At 36.5% G+C, this 20113-nt stretch overlaps 1 protein-coding gene across 1 annotated transcript in view; it reads right to left on the bottom strand.

Annotated features, from left to right (window-relative positions):
* LOC150106355 (serine/threonine-protein kinase 10-like) overlaps window positions 1-20113 on the bottom strand; it is a 413234-nt gene that overhangs the window by 50698 nt on the left and 342423 nt on the right. The window lies entirely within an intron of this gene.

Raw genomic sequence — 20113 nt, 5'->3', positions numbered from 1 at the left:
TACTTTTGAATTACCATGAAAACAGCACAAAACTTATGCACAAACAAAGGAGCTGAATTAGGTGTCTCTTAATATGTCATTAACAAATGTTTAATTCTAGACCAATGTTCTTGATTAATACCAGTTACAAATTGTTTTCCAGAGTTTAAAATAAAAGAGTGAACATAACAACAACAAAAAAAAATGCCCAGTGTACATTATGTGATTTCATCATTCATCAAATCCCAGCCAGACTTAATCTAGCAATTGTTACTTTTAGCCACATACTGCTATGGATGTAGGTAATATACGAGGGTGGTCTGAAAAGTTCTTGGCCTAACAATCAAAAAACTAATTTATAATTTCAAAATTATTTTTATTTTTCAATATAACCTCCCTTAAGACTAATACACTTATTCCAGCAATGCTCCAGTCCCATTATCCCATCCCAGTAGTGGTTCTCAGTAAGATCTGCAAAATACCTCTCTACAGCTGCAATCACCTCTTGATTTGAAGAAAAATGCTGACCAGCGAGGAAGAGTTTTAGTTTTAGGAAGAGACGGAAGTCAGAGAGAACCAAATCTGGGGAATAGGGTGGATGTTCCAACAATTCATAGTGCAGCTCCCTTAATTTTCCTATTGCCAAAACATCTTTTGTGGGCAGGTGCATTGTCCTGATGAAAGATGATTTTTTTCTTCTGCAAACCGGGTCTTTTCTCATGAATTTTTCATCTAGTCTGGTTAAAAGATCGGAATAATATTCCGTGGTTATTGTTTTGCCCTAATTAAGACAATTAATAAAAAAATGCCTTTACCATCCCAGAACACCGATGCCATGACCTTTCTTGCTATGGAACCTACTTTATCTTCTTTGGCACTGAAGCAACCGGCTTCTGTCCACTGTTTTGACTGCTGTTTGGATTCTGGTATGTAATGGTGAATCCAAGTCTCATCCATAGTAATAAATCGATGCACAAAATCAGTTTTATTCTTGTTAAAATGCTCCAAGTACTGTTCAGAGATTTTCATGCGAGTGTGTTTTTAATCTGCTGTGAGCAAGCACGGCACCCATCTTGCTCAAAGCTTTTTCATTTGCAATCTTCATGCAAAATATATCCTACACATTCTTTTGAAATGCCTATAGTCTCAGCAATTTCACGCACTTTGACTCACCAGTCATTTAATACCATATCGTGCACTTGATCAATGATTTCTGGCGTAGTTACGCTTTTTGGACATCCTCACGTGGATCATCTTCAAGGCTGGTATGGCCATGTGTAAACTCAGCAACCCCTTTCTTAATTGTTGAAAACAAAGGAGAAGAGTGTCCATAAACTTTTATGAATTTCGAATGAATTTCTTTTGGTGTTAAACCTTCTTTTACAAAGAATTTTATAACTGCACGATACTCAATTTTATCCAATTCAAGGGATACAGACTACACTTTTTCTTCAGACAGCTGAATAAAACAATGTACTTAATAGAATGACTTGCAATTTCACATGGATGCTTATGACAGATGTACCAACTTAGAAAAAAAAAAAATCTTGCTGATAGTGTTGCCATCTATGGTCAAGGCCAAGAACTTTTCAGATCATCCTTGTATATAGTAGGGTTTTTCTCCTGGAAACTTGGGTTTTTCATCCCACATAGAGACAAATCAGCCCTTCAGAACACATGCAATTTACAGACATAGAATACCAGTTATGGTGGAGGCGGGTGGTAGATGGCATTGATGGAAATGATTCATAATAGAGGTTCGGTGTAGTGGTTGAGACAGTTGTAGGTGTCCTCCCGCGATGAGTCTTTGGACTCCTTGGAGGTGTCAGGAATAATAATAATAATATGAGTAATTAGTGTTATTTAAGTATGATGTTGTTCTTGGACAATTTCCATCGTGCTCTTGGACTAGTCTTTTCATTATGCTGAAAAGACAAAAAAAAATTTTTCTTGGATGATTAAAAAGCAAACACTGTTACTTCTCTGAGACCTGCTAAATTAGTCCAGCATGAAAAGGCTTAGATAAAATTATACATTAGAAGTTAAATCTTGACAAACCACCCAAGTCATAGAAGTCTTTTATTCACTGGACTAACAGTCCCTGTTTCTGAGGAGTACATTAATATAGAATACACACAGAGCAAATTATCAGTCTATGTACTTGCTCCATGAGGTGTTTTTTTTTTTTTTTTTTTTTTTTAAATTATGTTTTCCTATAGCCCCATAGCTGTGATTATCATTGTTTTTGTTTTCTGGGTAGTTATTTTTAGACGAACTTTCAGTTAGTGGTAACCAGAAATTATCACTGGTTTAATCAGTGATAATTTCTGGTAATTAGTTCACTAACGGTTTTTCTTATCTCTTATGACTTGTGTATGGAGGCACTTGGTATGACTGGAGAAAAAGTTCATGTTCATATTTCTTAATCATTAATGTTATGTTGAAAAGAATAATAATGCAATAAATGAAGGAAGTCAACTTGTCTTTTACTAATGTTATAGAAAAAATTGCCAGAATGTACAAAAGAGAGAAGCAGAATAGTTGATGGTGTGACCAATGGTTTTATGAAATAATCTTCTGGTGCTTGTTATGATTATGTTTGGATGACTTGTTTAAAGTCATCCAGGCATGATCAGTTTTTCCAGTATTGGGAGTCCACAAGGCTTTAACAAGGAACACAATTGTTATTATAATTACAGCTATTTTGCCTGCTTCAGTTTAGGAGTACCCCTGTTTAAATGTCATTGGCTATTTACTCATGGATTCTTAGGGCACTGTGAGTGTAAATGCACCAAAACGTATATGTAGCATAAGGAATAGAAATTTACACATACCTTTTTCTGGGTGTTGCAGGTATGTGTAAATTTCTATTCCTTATGCTACATATACGTTTTGGTACGTTTACACTCACAATGCCCTAAGAATCCATGAGTAAATAGCCAATGACATTTAAACAGGGATACTCTTAAACTGAAGCAGGCAAAATAGCTGCAATTATAATAGTTTATTAAGAGGAGTAACATGGCAGTTTTCCCAGAAATAATATACAAAGAACACAATGTTTCTTGATAAAGTTATCTGGGTATGATATTAGTTTTTCCACTTTTGAATCTTTGAAGTTGAATTTGTTAATTATCACTTTTATTATAAACTTCAAAGAAGACAGAGGGCAGGTACTTTATATTGTGAACTGCTTCAATGCACTTTATATTTTGAGCAGGAGGTTAGAAGATAAAATAATTGTCCAAGAAAGAGGGAGAGCAAGAGACTTGAAATTGAAATAGATCATTCTATTTGGCATTTTTATAATATCAATTTAACAGCCAGAGCTTGTAGAACATAACACTTTAGTGTTTTGGGTGCAAAGTAGTTATTATTATTTTTTTTTAAATAGTTGGAGACTGCATTTCCATGGAGAAGGATATTTCAGAGAGGCACATGGAATGAAAGTTAGAGGATGAAGAGTAGAAGCAGTTTAGTGATTTTTCAGTAGGACTATAGAGGGATGTAACTTTATTGCTGGTACTGTATTATTATAGACTTAGCAGAAATGGCAGAATGATGGATACCTGGTCAATGATAGAGCAGCTACGAAATTACTTTAAAAAAAAATTTAAAAAAATGGCAGAAACTCTGTGAGATAGCAATTCCAAGCTGATTTCTAGAATTACTCTCCTGCAAACAATTTAAGGATTTTGAAGTATATTTTTGGCAGACACTCTCAACTGTGAGAATAACAAGGTTTTCAGCAGATTTGAGACTTGTACATAGCAAGCAGTTAGAGAGACAAGTAGAAAGTGCATATCTTGAACAGAATAGAACACCAAGATTTTTAGAGGCTATGGATGTGTGTTTGTCAGGAAAGACTAGAAGTAAATGTTGGTTAAAAAAAAAATAAGAGCAAGACCTGGTCTTATGTGAGAGTTCTTGGTATCACTAAAAGTAAAGGAGGCGAACCTTTTTTTTTTTACAAGCGAGAAGGCAGGACTGTGTTAGCAGAGAAGTTAAATCAACTGTCTTTCCCATCCTCTCTCTCTCTCTCCAAAGAATAAAGAAGCAATCAGTGTTTAAGGCATTAGTTAAGATCCATATAGAGGAGAATTTATGTATAGTACAACAAGAGAGGACAAAAACAGTGCAGGGCACTCCTGCATTGGTAGGAAAATCTGAAGAGCGAAAGCAACAACATGAATGACAAAAAAGGAATCCTGAGCAAACCTCTACACCAAATCAAATGCCCTAGAAATGTCAAGATTAATTATGTCAAGTATTAATTTGAAAAACACCAGCAACATATATTATGTTGCTGGTGTTTTTCAAATCATGTGTCTTGAGGCAAGTGATGCAGACTATTTGATTTGCTGGGAAGCTAGAGTGGTCGAAGCCATTCTGGTGATGGCTGATTAAATTGTCCAACTCCAGTTGAAGAAGATGATTTAATGGTAGGCTTTTTTCCACTGTTTATTTTTAGGGGGGGGGGTGTTTTCAGATGGGCATGAAAGAGTATGGCAATAACACAGAACAAATGATATTATGTAAGTTCCAGAGCAAAACTTTTGAGTGTAGTCGCAAGGATGTTAGGACCAGAAACCTGTTAGTACCTAGGTTGTTTAATATTATTCTAATGTTTTTCTGGTGAAAGAACCACAGGAGACATACATTGCTCTCTTCCTCATCTTTGGAAGAGATGAATGAAGCCAGCAATATGATGACGTTCATCACAAAACACCAGATGGCATAGCAACAATTTGTGTAAGTGGCAAGTTTTCTGTACTTGGTATGTTCAAAGTCAAATATGGATTGCTTATGACAAATTTTTTGTAGCTATTCCAAGATCAATTCAAGCTGAAATGAAACTGGAATTTCACTTTCAAGCCATTTGTAACATTTCTTGAATTATATCATATGGCAAGCATACAAGATTAAGAGAGAGAGTAGAAAGCATAATTTAAACTATGGAAAAAAAAAGCAGCAGAAGTCCCAGCAGTATTAGAGTAATTTCACTTGAATAGGGAAAACATAAAATTGTTTAATATTATACTTTGTGATAGGGTTAAATGTTGTGCAATATTACTATTACCATAAACTTGCAATATTGCAAGTTTATTGTAATTAGAAATCCTTATTTTATGGTCATTAGCTAAATTTTTTTTAAATAGCTATCTGTGTGTTTTTAATAGGTATATATTTAATGTTTCAGCAGTTATAGTTCCTCAGAAAAACAGCTGGCTATACCAAGTGGGACCACAAAACAAATGAAGAAATCTTACAATCCCTGAAAATAAAACCAATTAATTACTACATAAGACAGTATAAACAAAAATAGCTAGAACATTTAAATCGAATGGACAACAGCAGACTACCAAAAAATATTATACAGATACAAAATAAGAGGAAAAAGAAGAATCGGAAGACCAAGAAAGAGATGGCATGAGACCGGAACAGGCCACTTGGCCTTAATTCCATGTTAGGAAGAAGAAGAGAAGGAGCAGCAGTTATAGTAGTGCTATTATCAGAATTTAATATTAAAACAGAAGAATAATAAATACAGAATACTTATGTAAAAATAACTTTTTTTATTTATAGAATTTCTGTTCAAAGTGTGAACATTTTCAGTATGATCTGCAATAATGAGTGATAGTAGAGTAGCAGTGTGGTCTAAGTATAACCAAAGTAAGTAAAATTTATTAAAAAATAAGTAAAATGTAGTATCATTGATGAATAGTGATAAGCAATTTCTCACCTTCTTCCTATGTTTTAATACATAGTCCATCAGATATGTTTAGATTAGGATGATGCAGTAATGTAACACAGTCTTTCTTTAAGGAACTCTTTTTGTGCAGAACATTCAGCTTTTCCATGAGCTGCTATATCTGTGAAGGTGATAGCACTTTTTACAAGTCCAGACCAACCATTCTAGTTCATAGTACTGGATGTGTTTCTTGTAATGAATAGTAGCTGATATTCCAAATAAAATGGGTTCATGAAATCTGGTAAACACTAAAGAATGCCAATGGAGGAAATTTACCCATCCTTCATATGCAATGAAGAAAATGAATAAATTTTCTGCATAAGATGAAATACAACTTGAATATTAATTCTTAAGTATCTTGGTGATACACTCAGAATTTCCTTGAACATAAGGAGTGGCCAACCATTTTACCTCTAACTGAATTGCTGAAGATGGATTAGCTCTCTATATATATATGTGTTTATTGTACCTTGTTGATGAACGTAACAACGAAACCATTAGAAAATTAAATTGTATGTGGTCTATTTCTTGCTGTAATAATGTGTTTATGAAGAAAAGAGAGAGAGAGAGAGCCCAATGGATAATAGTCCTTATACTGCCATACTTTTTATAGGGATGATGGTCAAACAGGGTATGAATATGTCTTGTGTTTTTTTTTTTTTCCCCCTGAGAAAGAGCTGATGGTATTCATCTAGTTGGTGAACAATGAGAAGATCTAAAAAGCGAATGAAGTGTCATTTTGAATTTCCTTAATGTAAACTGTATTCTGAGGAAAATGACACTAATGCTGTTGACAATTTCTTGAGCTTCCTTTCCATTTGCAAAGTTGTTATCCAGAAATATGTATGGGATTATATGGGATATCAGCTCACATTTTGCAGGAATGCACAAGGGAGCTGGCAATCCCTCTGACTCTTTAATTTCAGTCTCAGCTCTGGCAAATTTCCAAGGGAGTGGAAAGAATGCAAAATAATTCCCTTGCATAAGAGAGAATCTAAGATGGCAGTAGTAAATTATAGGCCAATCAGTATCTCAGGTGTGGTGTAAAAGTACTGAAAAATTGATCAAAAAGAGAGTTCAAGAATGGATGGATACAAATATGATACTCTATGAGGGGGGGAAACATGGTTTTGTGAAGGGTTGGTCATGCCTTAGTAATTTACTAACTTTTTATAATAGTGACAGCTGAGTTGGATAGAAGAAATGGCTACATGATGATTTTGCAAAGGCATTTGACCAAATCCCACATGGAAACCTGTTATGCTAATTAGAACAAATGCTGGATGGATATGACACTGGTTAAGTGGATAAGAGAATTGCAGCTGGAGAGATATCAAAAAGTGGTATATGGAGGGGCAGCATCGAGATGAAAACAGGTAACTAGTGGTGTTCTGCAAGGTTCAGTGCTGGGACCACTGCTGTTTAATTTGTACATAAATGATATATTCAGTTGAAAGGAAATATTCAGTTGTTTGCTGATGAGGTGAAATTAGGTAGAATAATAGTTAATCAAGGCAATGTGCAGAACTTGCAGGATGATTTAAATAGTCTGTCAGTATGGGCAAAAGTTAATTGCTGTCAGTATAATATCGAGAAATCTAAAGTTATGTGCATTTCGGAATAAATAGATTACAAACCGTGTAGCACATTGCTGGAACTGTTCTCCAGGAAATAGATGAAGCTAGGGATTTAGGTGAGATTATTATTATTATTATTATTATTATTATTATTCAGACCTCCATGGAGTCAAGAGACTCATCGCGGGAGGTTCTTCCAAGGAAACACAAAGTCTATCATACCACTCCTTGACCATTCTTGCTCTCACCACTTTATCAGGCAATGCATTCTATGGTTCCACCACCCTTCACACAAAAAAACCATTCCTCACCCTGTAGCTCACAGCTTCATTTCATACTTTCCAGGGGTGGCTCCTTCCCGCTGCTCCACCAAGTGAAAGAACTCCCCATTGTCCACCCTGTAACTGCCTCTCAACAATTTAAGTCTTGATCATATCACCTCTGCTTCTTCTATCCAAATTCTTCTATCCACCAAACTCTGCAGTACACATTCCCTCAGCCAATTCTTATAATTAACATTGTACAGTTCTGAAAAACCATCTTTGTTATCTGCCTCTGCACCCTCTCCACAGTTAATTTATCCCCTTCAAATCCTGGGTATCAAATTTGAGAATGATAGTTTAAGTGTGGCCTGATCAGGGTCTTATAGAGCAGAATAATAATGCTTCTATTTCTGTAGGTCAGCGTCCCTCTCAGTATTGCAGCAATCCTCTGGATAACCTTCAACACCTTTGCAATATGCCCCCTGAATTTCAGTTTTTTTTATCAATCATCATATCCAGATCTCATGTCTCCCTCTACTACATCCAGTACAGCTCCTCCAATCACATATGCAGCCTCTCATCGATGTATCCCAAACTTCAAGACTTTACCCTTTGCTGCATTAAACTGATATCCCCATTCATTGGCCCATCTATCTAGTTTATTCAAATCCTCTTGCAGGACCGCCACGTCTGTACTATTACTAATAACCCTTCCCAGCTTCACATCATTTGCAAACAACTGAACATCCCCTTGAAATCCACTGACAATGTCATTGATATAAAAATTAACAAAAGTTAATTGATATAAAAGTAAACACAATACAGGTCTCAGTACTGAGCTATATGGAACCCCACTTGTAACCTTCTACTTCCTTGATATTGCCCCACCATACACAACTCTCCGATACCTATCAGACAGCTAATCCTTAATCCAGATGACTAACTCGACATCTAAACCCATGTGCTGCAACTTAAATATCAGCTTATCATGTGGAACCCTGTCAAATGCTTTTGCAAAATCCAAAAAAATGGCTTTATTATAAAAGGCAATCATATTAAAGCAAGAGCACCCTTAACAAATCCATGTTGATTCTCACAGATAACATTACCCTCATCTGCCCAACGCTGTATATAGTCCCTCACTAATTTCTCCAAGACCTTAACAACTACTGATGACACATGAAGTGGCCTATAATTAGACACTTCCAGTCTGCTACCGCCCTTATGCAATGGCATTATCTTACCTTCCTTCCATTCCCATAGCCAAATTTTCAATGAAAAGCCAGCTCAATGGAGCTGTCAGTTCTTTAGCACATTCTCTCAAAACCCATGATGAAATACCATCCAGTCCCACAGCTTTACTGACATCCAGAGTACTCAGTATTTGGAACATGCTCACCTCTAAACCTCGAACATGCCCTATCCCTCTAGTATTAAAACTTACTTCTCCAGGATGAAATACTCCAATAAAGTGTTCATTGAAAAACTCCACTATATCCTCTGCATCAGACACTCTATTTCCATTTTTATCCCACAATGTCATTCTTCCACAATCATTTCTCCTCCTACTGGCCACATATCTAAAAAATTCCCTAGGATTTTCTTTGGATCTCAGGGCTAATCTCTTTTCATATTCTAGTTTTGCCTTCCTCACCATATTAGTCAATCTCCTAGCCTAAGTCTTATATTCTTCATGCATCTACTCTCCACTCCTCTCCTTATATCTCTTCCATTATCTTTTTTTCACCTGCAGTTTCTGTTTCATATTGTTTGTCATCCACTTTACACCAAATTGTGTCTGCTTCTTCACTCATGGAAAATAGCTTACTATTGCTACTAACAAATATTCCTTCACCATTTCCTAAGCATTAATGATATCCTAGCCTTCCAATTCTGCCCTCCATGGAACTGCCCCAAGTTGCTATCTAAGACTATTATAATCACCCACCTTATAATTCCACATATGTTCCATTTTCTCTGATACTCCTGCATGTCTATCCATCTTCCATGTCGAAACCACATGGTCACTCTCTCTCTCCAACTGGGGAGAGAGACGTCATCTCAGTTATTATCAGCTCTTCTGATGCTATGACCAAATCCAAAACTCTTGAACCTCTTGTTCCCTCTAGTACATATTGCCTAAGACATTTGCCACTCAAGAATTCTAGAAATTCCATTCCCTTATTACTACATGCATTTTCCTCTTTCCAGCTTATACTGCTGTAGTTAAAATCTCCCATAACAATCATTCTTCTTGCACTTGCCAAGCTCAACTGCCTAATCATCTCCTGCTTCCCACCCTCTGTACTCCTTGGCTTGTAGCAACACTCCACTAAATATCCTGTCTTGCCCACCTCTACCTCATACCATATGCTTTCAAAACATTAGTGTCACTGCCTTCCAAAGCCTCCACTCTTAGAGAACATAAATCATCACTTATCATAAGCAGTACTACACCATCACATTTTCCCCTCCTATCCTGCAGAAAAATGCTGGACCCTGCTACTTCTATTTCTGTTACTATATCATCTTCTGTCAACCACATCTCAGTGATACCAATAATCTTTGGCCAGGCTGTCACTACCAGCACCACTAATTCATCTCCTTTATTCCATATACTCCTGGCATTAGTATAAAGAATAAAAATGTCACTGCTTCTGTACTTATCATTATCTCCTCCAGACCCTACTGGACTCAGTGTTACTTGATGTCATCCCGCTTCCCCCAAGCACCCATTCCCACAGGCCATCCCTGCTACCATCCACCCTGGAAACTCTAGTTTCCCTGCATTGACATACTGACTCATTCAGAAAACAGCAATCTCTCCAGGTGTCTACGTCCTTCCTCATTCAAATGCAAGTAGTCTCTCGCATACAGTTCCTTTCTGTCCTCAAATGCCCTCCAAGCATGCACATATTCCAATCCTCTCTTTTGATGCATTCTGGCTATTATGCTATTCATTATTACTGCTCTTCTGCTAAGCTCCTCATTGTCATACATGGGTAATGTTGGATTCTGAATATTTAGATATTTGAGTAATTAATATTTACTTCAGAATCCAACATGATCTTCCATCACATAAGCTAGACTTGTAATTATTATTTAATGTAAATCACTTATCTATAAATTAATATTCATATAACTACCTTTAATTTCTATTAATAATTAAATAATTAATCAAGGATATATAATAATAGTGAAAAGACTCTGTATTAAAATATTAAGTTTATTTTATTTATTGCTATGTTAATATTATAAGAATTTGTATTCAACATTTTAACTGCATATTAATTGAAATGTAAATATTCCTTATTTGTTCCTGTATGTAGAGGTATAACGTTATGCAATGCCTCAGTTTCATTATATTTTGTTTTAGTTGTCATGGAGATGTATGTAAGATAGTGAGCGCGAGTTTAGAACAGAGCGTGGCAGATCGGTATTGAAGGGCTGGAAAGGATTTTAGTAGAAGCACGAGAATAATTTCGGCAGGAAGAAGGGATATATAAGCGAAGGACAGACAAAACGATTCATTCGGGGAATCAGAGTGAGATGATAGCGAGTAGAGAGATAACAGCGATTCAGCGAGTCAGTCAAGTAGCTCGCTAAGGTCTACTAGTCGAGGAGCGAGTTAGCTAGTAAGTTGCAGAACAACAAATAAAGCAACGGAAGATAGCAAAGTAGCAACTGGATGACTAGCGATAATTTAGTTGGGATTTTGACTCAAGACCAACCTTCAGGGACACACAGAAACTTGAAGAATAGCACAGAGCAACTAAGAGAATAAGTAGAGGCAGCAAAGTAAAATTTAAACGATAGCTGTGCTAAGAGATATAGTGCCTGAAAGATTAATTAAATGATGGAAGAATAGGCAACTGTGCATAAAAACTTCAAGGTAGAGAATTACTGCGTGTTACCTTAGTTCATGAGTTATTGGTAGAATACTGAATTGGTCAAGTGATGTCAAAGATAGTACAAGTGTTTTGCTCCAAGCAAGAACCTTTTAACTATGTGAATTGCGACCATTAATTTATTCAGTTATTACTAAGAGGATTTGTTTTGTTTTTAATGAGTGCTGTTAATTGTTTTAAGTGAATACAGTTATGAAAGGTATCTGTACATAAGTAGATGAACAAGGAAAATTACCAGTAAGAATTAACCAACTTTGTTACTCCTATGCAGAGATATTATTATTATTATTATTATTATTGTTCCGGGCAACTCCAAGGAGTCGACAGACTCATCGAGGGAGGCCCTAACATCATGTCAAGAACAACTATTCGACATTCACACAGTATCTATCATACCTTGTCTTGAACCCATTCACGGTCGTAGCACCCACAACAGACTCTGGAAGCTTATTCCACTCATTCACTACTCTCCAAGTAAAAAACCTAGCTCTAACACCCTTGTCAACCACGCTCTTGCCCAGCTTCCATTCATGGCCCCTAGTCCTCTCACCACCAGTCATATTTTCAAAAATATCTTCTGGATCAATCTTATAGAAACCCTTCAGTAATTTGAATGTCTCAATCACATCACCCTTCCTTCGCCTATCGACCAATTTCTGCAATCCACAAATCTTCAACCTATTCTCATAAGGTTCATTCCACAGACCTGCTATCATCTTGATCACTCGTCTCTGGATCCTCTCCACTTCCTCCCCATCACGAAGAAACCCTGGTGCCCATAACTGGGCACAGTAGTCCAGATGGGGTCTTATCAAGGCTCGATACAGAGGAACAACAACTTGTTTGTCTCTGCTTGTTAAAGTATTTTTCAGAAGCCAAGTGATTTGGTGAGCTGTTTTAGTCACTTTTGCAGTGTGCCCCCTAAACTTCAATTCCCTAACCACCAACACTCCCAAATCCCTGGCCTCATCAATCTCCTGGAGTACGGTTCCACCAATGCGATATACTGCTGCTATTCTTTTCACCCCAAAGTGCATAACCTTACACTTTGGCACATTAAATTGACATCCATTTTTCCTAGCCCAGTCCTCCAAACTATCCAAATCATCCTGTAAAATTTTGACATCCTGTGCACTCATAATTGCTCTACCCAACTTTGCATCATCAGCAAACAAGTGAACACTTCCTCTCAAATCCTTTCCTATATCATTGATGAACAAATTGAAAAGCAGTGGTCCAAGAACAGAGCCCTGTGGAACTCCACTAGTCACAAGCCGTCTTTTAGACTCCACTCCTGAATAAACCACTCTCTGGTATCTCTCCTTCAACCACCCTCCTATCCATCTCACCAACCCTATATCTATCCCCATCTGCTCCAGTTTACTGATTAGGGTTCTATGTGGTATCCTATCAAAGGCCTTGTCATGGTCCAGTAGTATTACTGTAAACCCATTACCCCTATCCAGTTCAGCCATCACTGTGTTATAAAACGTGAGCAAGTTACTGAGGCATGATCTACCCTTCACAAAACCATGTTGTCCCCCATACAATATCCCATTTTCATCTATCCAATCCTGTATTCTTTTCTTGACTAATTTCTCTAAGACCTTGACAATGATTCCTGATATGCTAATCGGTCGGTAATTTGCAACAGCAGTCTTGGAACCACCTTTATGCAGTGGAACTATTTTCCCCTCTTTTCACCCCCTCGGGACTAACCCAGACCCGAGACTCAAATTAAACAAAATGGTTAAGGGTACTGACAATTCTTTAGCTGCTTCTCGTACAACACGAGCTGGTATACCATCCAATCCCACAGATGTATTGACATTGAGGTTGTGCAATAGACTACTCACCTCCACTTCATTCCCCACAATTCCCGTATGCTCTACTGGTACATTCGTTTCTGCAATGTCACCACCTGGATGATATATTCTTGCAAAGTGCTCACTCAGTAACTCAACTATATCAACTGATTCAGTTACCTCCCTACCATCGGCATTCTTTAAAATCATTCTGCCATGTACATTTTTCCTTTTACTTGCTACATATCTAAAAAAACTGTTTAGGATTCTCTTTAGCCTGCATGGCCAATGTTCTTTCGTAATCCTTTTTTGCTTTTCTTACCACACTCGTTACCCTTCTGGCCTGCGCTTTATACCGTTCGTGTGCCTGCCGATCACCTTTCTCCTTAAATTCCCTCCATAGTTGTTTCTTTTTTTGCAGCTCAAGCTTAATGGTGTTATTCATCCATTTAACCCCCAGTTGATTTATTATTTGGACTCTAGGTTATAAAGTCAGCCATTGCTTCATGAAAACACTTCTTAACTACCTCCCATGCACTATCGACTTCTAGTCCTTATGGCACTGAACCAATCAAACTCCTAAGCTTGTCATACTTTCCAGCCCGATAATTCCACATGTACCTTGTCTTAATTGAAAATTCTACACCTTTAGCCACCTCCCAAGTCAAGACCCTATGATCACTCTCACCGATTGGTGGCAATGTGGTCATATTTGTTACAGCCAAATCCTCAGATGTAATTACTAGGTCAAGCACCCCCCTCTGACCCCTAGTATATGTGTGTGTTTCTTCCTAAAATATCCCTACATTAACAGTAACTTTTGCGGAGAATAGCTGGAGTGTGGATTTAAGAGTGTATACTTCTGAAGAAGCGGTGCCACCCTTATATTGTATTTGAAACTCAAGTAACTATAAGATATCAATGTAGTTGGTTACTAAGGAACTTATGACATTGAATCTTTTCAAATGGTTAATTGAATTTTGTGAAAGCTGTATTTCAGACAACAGATTAACCATTACCTGAAATTATATGACTATATTACCAGATGAGCTAAAATGTTTGTAATACCTTATTCAGTGATTTAAACTAAAGTGTATGATTTGTAAGCCTATATTAAATGTTTGTTTTGTTGATCTAAAGTTGTACTTTGCCTGAATCTCTTTTACTGCACCATTCATAAAATAATCGAATCAAAGCAGGTGAATTAAATAAGTTAAGTAAACTTGGCCTGTATACAAAATAACAACACATAAAAAAGAAATAGTTGAGGGTTGGTTTTACTTTAATTCTTGGACTAATTTAGATATAGAGTGGCACAGTCAATAAATATAAATTTTCTCTATATTTGGATTAGAAATCAACTAGAAACTTTTTTTTTTTTGTTTAAGAACATCGTAGTGACAAATTAATGGATCCAAGGTATAGGTTAAGACGAAATAGGATCCAACAGTAACACACACTATCTTTCCTCTCTGCATTTTCTTTTGTACAACCTCAAGCATGAATCTCAGATCTCTCGCTACTCGATTTACACTGCCTCTCAAGTCATTCGTGCCCACCATCACAATCATCTCATCCATGCTGTCACCCCGCTTAATTGTAATTGCCATTGTCACACTTTCTATCGTTCCTCCAGGCAAACACTCTTCTGGCATCCTATTTTGCACACCATGGATCATTGAGTCTCCATACATCGCACCTCTTACCATTCTATTCCTTGATTGCTCACCTGCATTCCTCACTCTCTCTCCTCTAACCCTTTCTCTCAGCATTCCCCTACTTACTTGCTGTCCCGGCATCACTCTTTCCCTGGTTCCAGCACTCCCTTACATTCTTCTCACTTCCTTTCTCTGACTGTTTCCATTCTGCCCTCTTCTATCATTTCCATAACTCTCTCTCTATCATCCCCCCCCCCTCTTCTACTGCTCCTATTCTCTACTCTTCTATCATTCCTATCCCTCTCTCTCATTCCATCACAGAGTTTTGAAGTTTACAGGACATGTTGCTAAGGTAGCTCATAAGGTTACTTGGTTATTGAAGAACACACAAGTAGAGATAAGGAAGTTGTTATTCCTCTTTATAAGACTCTTGATATATCCATATCTGAATTATTGTGCTCAGGTCTGGTTTCCTGGATTTCTTGGGGATGAGGAAGTGGTGAAGAGGATTCAGAGGCGAGCAATCAATATGGTGAGTGGGCTGTGGAATGTTCCCTATGAGGAGAGATTGAGGGTGTGTGGACTGCAGAAGTTGGTTGATAGGTGAAAGATAGTCGATATAATAGAAACATTTAAAATACTTAAAAGGTTTTTAAGGATTGATGCAGGGGAGATGTTTCAGCTTGGCTAGATGGGGCAGAATAAGAGGTCACCCCTGGAAGTTGAGTAAAAAGTGTGTATAGTAGGAATGTGAGGGCCATATATATATATATATATATATATTTTTTTTTTTTGCTTAGAGTTGTGAATGAATGGAATGGGTTGCAAAAGCAAGTTAGTGCTTTGTCTGTTAATAGGTTCAAGGAGAGGTATCATAAATTGAGTGGATAGTTTGGGTCTCCTGTGATGAGTCTTCAGATGTCATGGAGGTGCCCATACAATAACAATTACATCAATGAATTTGTTGTATTTATACAATCTTTAGCATCAAAGTATTGTTGTCAGCATAGTGAGATGAGTATTAAAATAGAAAAAAAAAATGATGATTAATATTATACAACACTACTTCTTGCAGCAGGAATTAATGTCAAGCATTGTAATCAGATTAGGTTGATGTGGTAATGCTCTATAACTTTCCTTATATAGTGTTTCTATAAAGAACCTGCTTCTGAGTAGGACTAATCTTTTCCAAGTAAATCCTGTTTATAGCGTGATATCACATTATTTAATCATCAGAAGAGCCAATAAAGGGAAAAGTGATGGTTAAGATTAAGAAATCACACTGCAGTTTAGAATGAAAGAATACTATAGGAAGCTTAGATCAGGCATAATTCTACAGGAGTGTAATGGGACTACGACACACTAAGTCTGCACCCTGGTACTTTATTTATTTGATCTGAGCATAACATTAGACATTAAACATTGAAACATTTTATATAAATCGTATTATGATATTCGATTTATAAAGTTGTGCAATTTGCACTGGAAAATATTCTTTTAGAAGAAAACAGCAGTTATTGACACTAGATAAACACTCGCCACACAACTGACTAGATAAATTGAAACAGATGGAATTGGATAACAGAGCTCTGAGTTGGATTGGTGACTGGTTGTCAAATAGATATCAGAAAGTTGTACGTAGGGGTGCAGTATCCCAAAATAGGCAGATCACTAGTGGTGTGCTGTGACATGCTTACAAAACTGGAGGTCAGTTTTGTGACCATTGTTGTTCAATTTGGATATTAATGATATAAAAATCATCGGGATGGATTTAACTGGTGTTATGCAGCTGTTTACAGATGATGCAAAATTGGGGAGAGCAATGAAGAGTCAATACAGATGTTATGGCCTTAGAGGAAGACTTGAATAGATAGCATGAATGGGCAAGTAAGTGGAACTGTCATTTCAATGTTACAAAGTGTAAGGTTTTGAAATTTTGTGAGCAACAATGGGATGCAAAGTATGCACTTGGTGGGGAAACTTAAAGGAGGCTTAACTCCATCTGGGAGTGGTGGTGATGGACAAGGACCCAAAATTCAGAAGCCACATTGCACAAGTTGTGAAGGTGTCACATCGGATAATGGCAATAATGCAGAGGACACTGATGTGGAGAAATAACGACGTTACGATGGCATTGTATAAGACCTTGATCAGGCCTCACGTGGATTACTGTGCACATATTTGGTCACTGGGTTTTCATGGTGATGAGGATAGGTTAGAAAGAGCCCAGAGCATATTCACAAATGTGGTCTTTGAAATGTGGAATATGAGGACAGATTGAGAGAAATGTAAATTGCAAAGCCTCATGAATAGGAGATGGGTGGATATGATTGAGATATATAAGTTAGTTAGGGGTTGTTATCAGGTTGATCTGGAAGAGATTTTTCATAGAATGGGAGAGAGGGGAGGGGTAGAACAACAGAGCATCCCTGGAAACTGCATAAGGAAGTTGTGAGCAGAGGAGTGAGGAGAAGTTCTTTACATAGAGAGTGGTTAGTGAGTGGAATGCATTGCTTGAGTGTGTTGTGAATGTGGAGCATTGAATCAGTTTAAGGCATAGGTGGATAAGTTTTATGTGTGAGATGGTGTGTATCTCCCATGATGAGTCTTTAACTCCATGAACGTCAGATGTTAATAATAATAATAAACACAAGTGTATTCTGCTGCATTTTTGTTTTTTAATACAGTCAATAATGCTAAGAGGTATCACTGCTACAGTGGAGTATTTATTTATTTTTCTCAGCTGGGTTAGTCCTTTACATCCATCATTCATTGCTTTCTCTTAATCATAAATCCAGTAATGTGTGTTGTATCTAAATAATATAAACAAAAATTTTGTTTTTAAAAATTTTTCATTAAAATGAGCAAAAGACGTAAGTAACAGTCAATACCACATTTTTTTAAATAAAAATGTAAACAAAATGAAATGATAAAACGATATTAATAAGTGCATAATAAACCAGAGAACAAGAGTATTAAATTAGAATCTAGTTATTTACGGAATACAGAAAATGTATCAGAAGAAGAAGACAATTATGTATGGTTGTTCCTGGTAAGATGTTTAAATTACCGATATGTGAGAAGAAAAGAAACAAATGAACATATATATATATATATCTAAGCACAGAAAAATCAGATAGAAATAATCTCCAAATGTGAAAAAGTTTCACTGTATTAATCACAAGGTGTTATAATTTCTGTGTCTGATCAAATAGAAGAGCTAGATCTGCTGAATTAAAATCTTTAAGACAAAAAAAAATTATTCTTTAAATGAATCTGAAGTGGAATCAGTCAATAAAAATTTAAGAACTATCTATTATATAGATAGTTCTTAGTTATTATATTCTTAGTTATTATATAGATAGCGAGCCTGTGTAGCTCAGTGGATGTGGCGTTTGCACACCACCGCGCTAGGCCGCACGAAGGAAGTCTTGGTTTCGAGTCTAGTCGGCGACTAGAGGAAATTTTTCTAAGCCTTTTTTCGACCGGTTCTCGAGTTAGTCGATCTCTGGCACGGGCAAGCAGGTTTTTCCTCCCGGAAACTCGGGTTTTTCGTCCTGTAAATTCAAGAAAATCGACCGTAGAACCCACATTATTTCAGACATTAAATATATTGTGTTAGGGTTAGAGACCACGAGATGGCGGCACATTTGAGCCGTCTCTCTTCACTGCGTACCGCTTAATTAGTGATAGCCTTGGGCCATCTGTCTCTGATTGGGTACCAGTGGAGATTGAACTGCCCACTCAGTCTCCAAAAGTTAGATAGGGCTAAATGGCCTCGCCTACTCCCGTATATACGGGAATAAAAAGGCGTTAGCTGATTTTTTTTTTTTTTTTTTCTATTATATAGCTAAACATAACAGACCATATTGGATGATTCTGACTTATTACAATTACAAGAATTAATTTACAGAACTGGTAAAAACAAAAGAATTTCTTTTGCTTTTACCAGTTGCAATGTGTTATGCCTAACAAAAAATTGAGTATTGGGCAATGACTACTGAAAATGTTCCCCATTGTTAATAATATATTCATTGCCTTAATCATTCAGAATTATCCATTGGTTATTCAATTTTGTGAAAGATGGAATAAATCATTTTCACAATTTTATGGACAAGCTATACTCATTATATGGTCCTTTAGTGAAAAAAAATCAAAGAGAATGTGCTGCAAAACTTGCTAAAAAGGGCAAAGTTCATTTTAAACTGTCTGTTGTTTGGCATAGCTATTCATTACTGTCACTATTTTGAGGTCAGCAAGTGGTTAAAAGTTGTTCAAAGACTGATCAGTCAATGTACTTGAAACATTTTTTCTTAAAGCAATTTTTGACAGATTTCATTCTTAGGTATTATGTTTCATTCAAACTTTTCTTCTTTCTACATTTCTTCAATAAATAAATAAACAAAAAATAACTATTGTACTTGCTGATAAACTGTTATGCTGGACAATTTGATTTACAGAACCAATGGAAAAAAAAAATGTTGGAAGCAGCTAGCTAATGCAGTTAAAGAAACGGATTGTCAATAAGTGGAATAGCAGATGACTATCAACAACGATTTCATCCATGAATTCAAACATTTATGAACCCGATGTTTCAGACAGATTGCCGAGTCACAGGTATTAGAAGTCAATGACTAGCCAGCCAAGTGTCAGGAGTTTTTGGAAAACTTAAAATCGAGTCTGTATTTTGCAAAAATGCTTATCAATGGATACCCCCTTTACATGAAAATTTGAATCCAATAATGAAGTTCTTTAGAATTCTTTGTAATTCTTCTGAATGCAAAAGGAGATTTTCTAGCGCCATTATAACTAAAACTAGATCTAGATTATTTGAATTTAATGTTCATTGAATTTAGATAATCTAAACTCCACTATCTTCCTATCACTTTCATTTCCTGAAGTCTGAGTGTTTTACATTTCAGATACGCTAACAGTAAGATTGCCTTCCTTGAGATTTTCATTTTCACAACTTAAACAGGGTGAGTTTTTTCAATTCACTTAGAAAGATAGAAGAAATACTGAGGTGTCTGCTGTCAGTTAGGAATAACCTAATGTAAATTGTCCAATTATCAACCAGATTATTAAATAATCCTCTGCATCATCTACTCATCCTTAACCTTTTCTTTTTTAAACTAGTTCTCCTCTTAAAATATTATTTCTTGCCTTGGTAA

This window comes from Typopeltis vanoorti, chromosome 5 (genome assembly GCF_054136105.1).
Source record: "Typopeltis vanoorti isolate ZY-2024b chromosome 5, IOZ_Tvanoo_1.0, whole genome shotgun sequence".
Lineage (NCBI taxonomy): Eukaryota > Metazoa > Arthropoda > Arachnida > Uropygi > Thelyphonidae > Typopeltis > Typopeltis vanoorti.
Note: the sequence above shows the minus strand (reverse complement) of the source record. Positions and strands in the feature narration are given on the sequence as shown.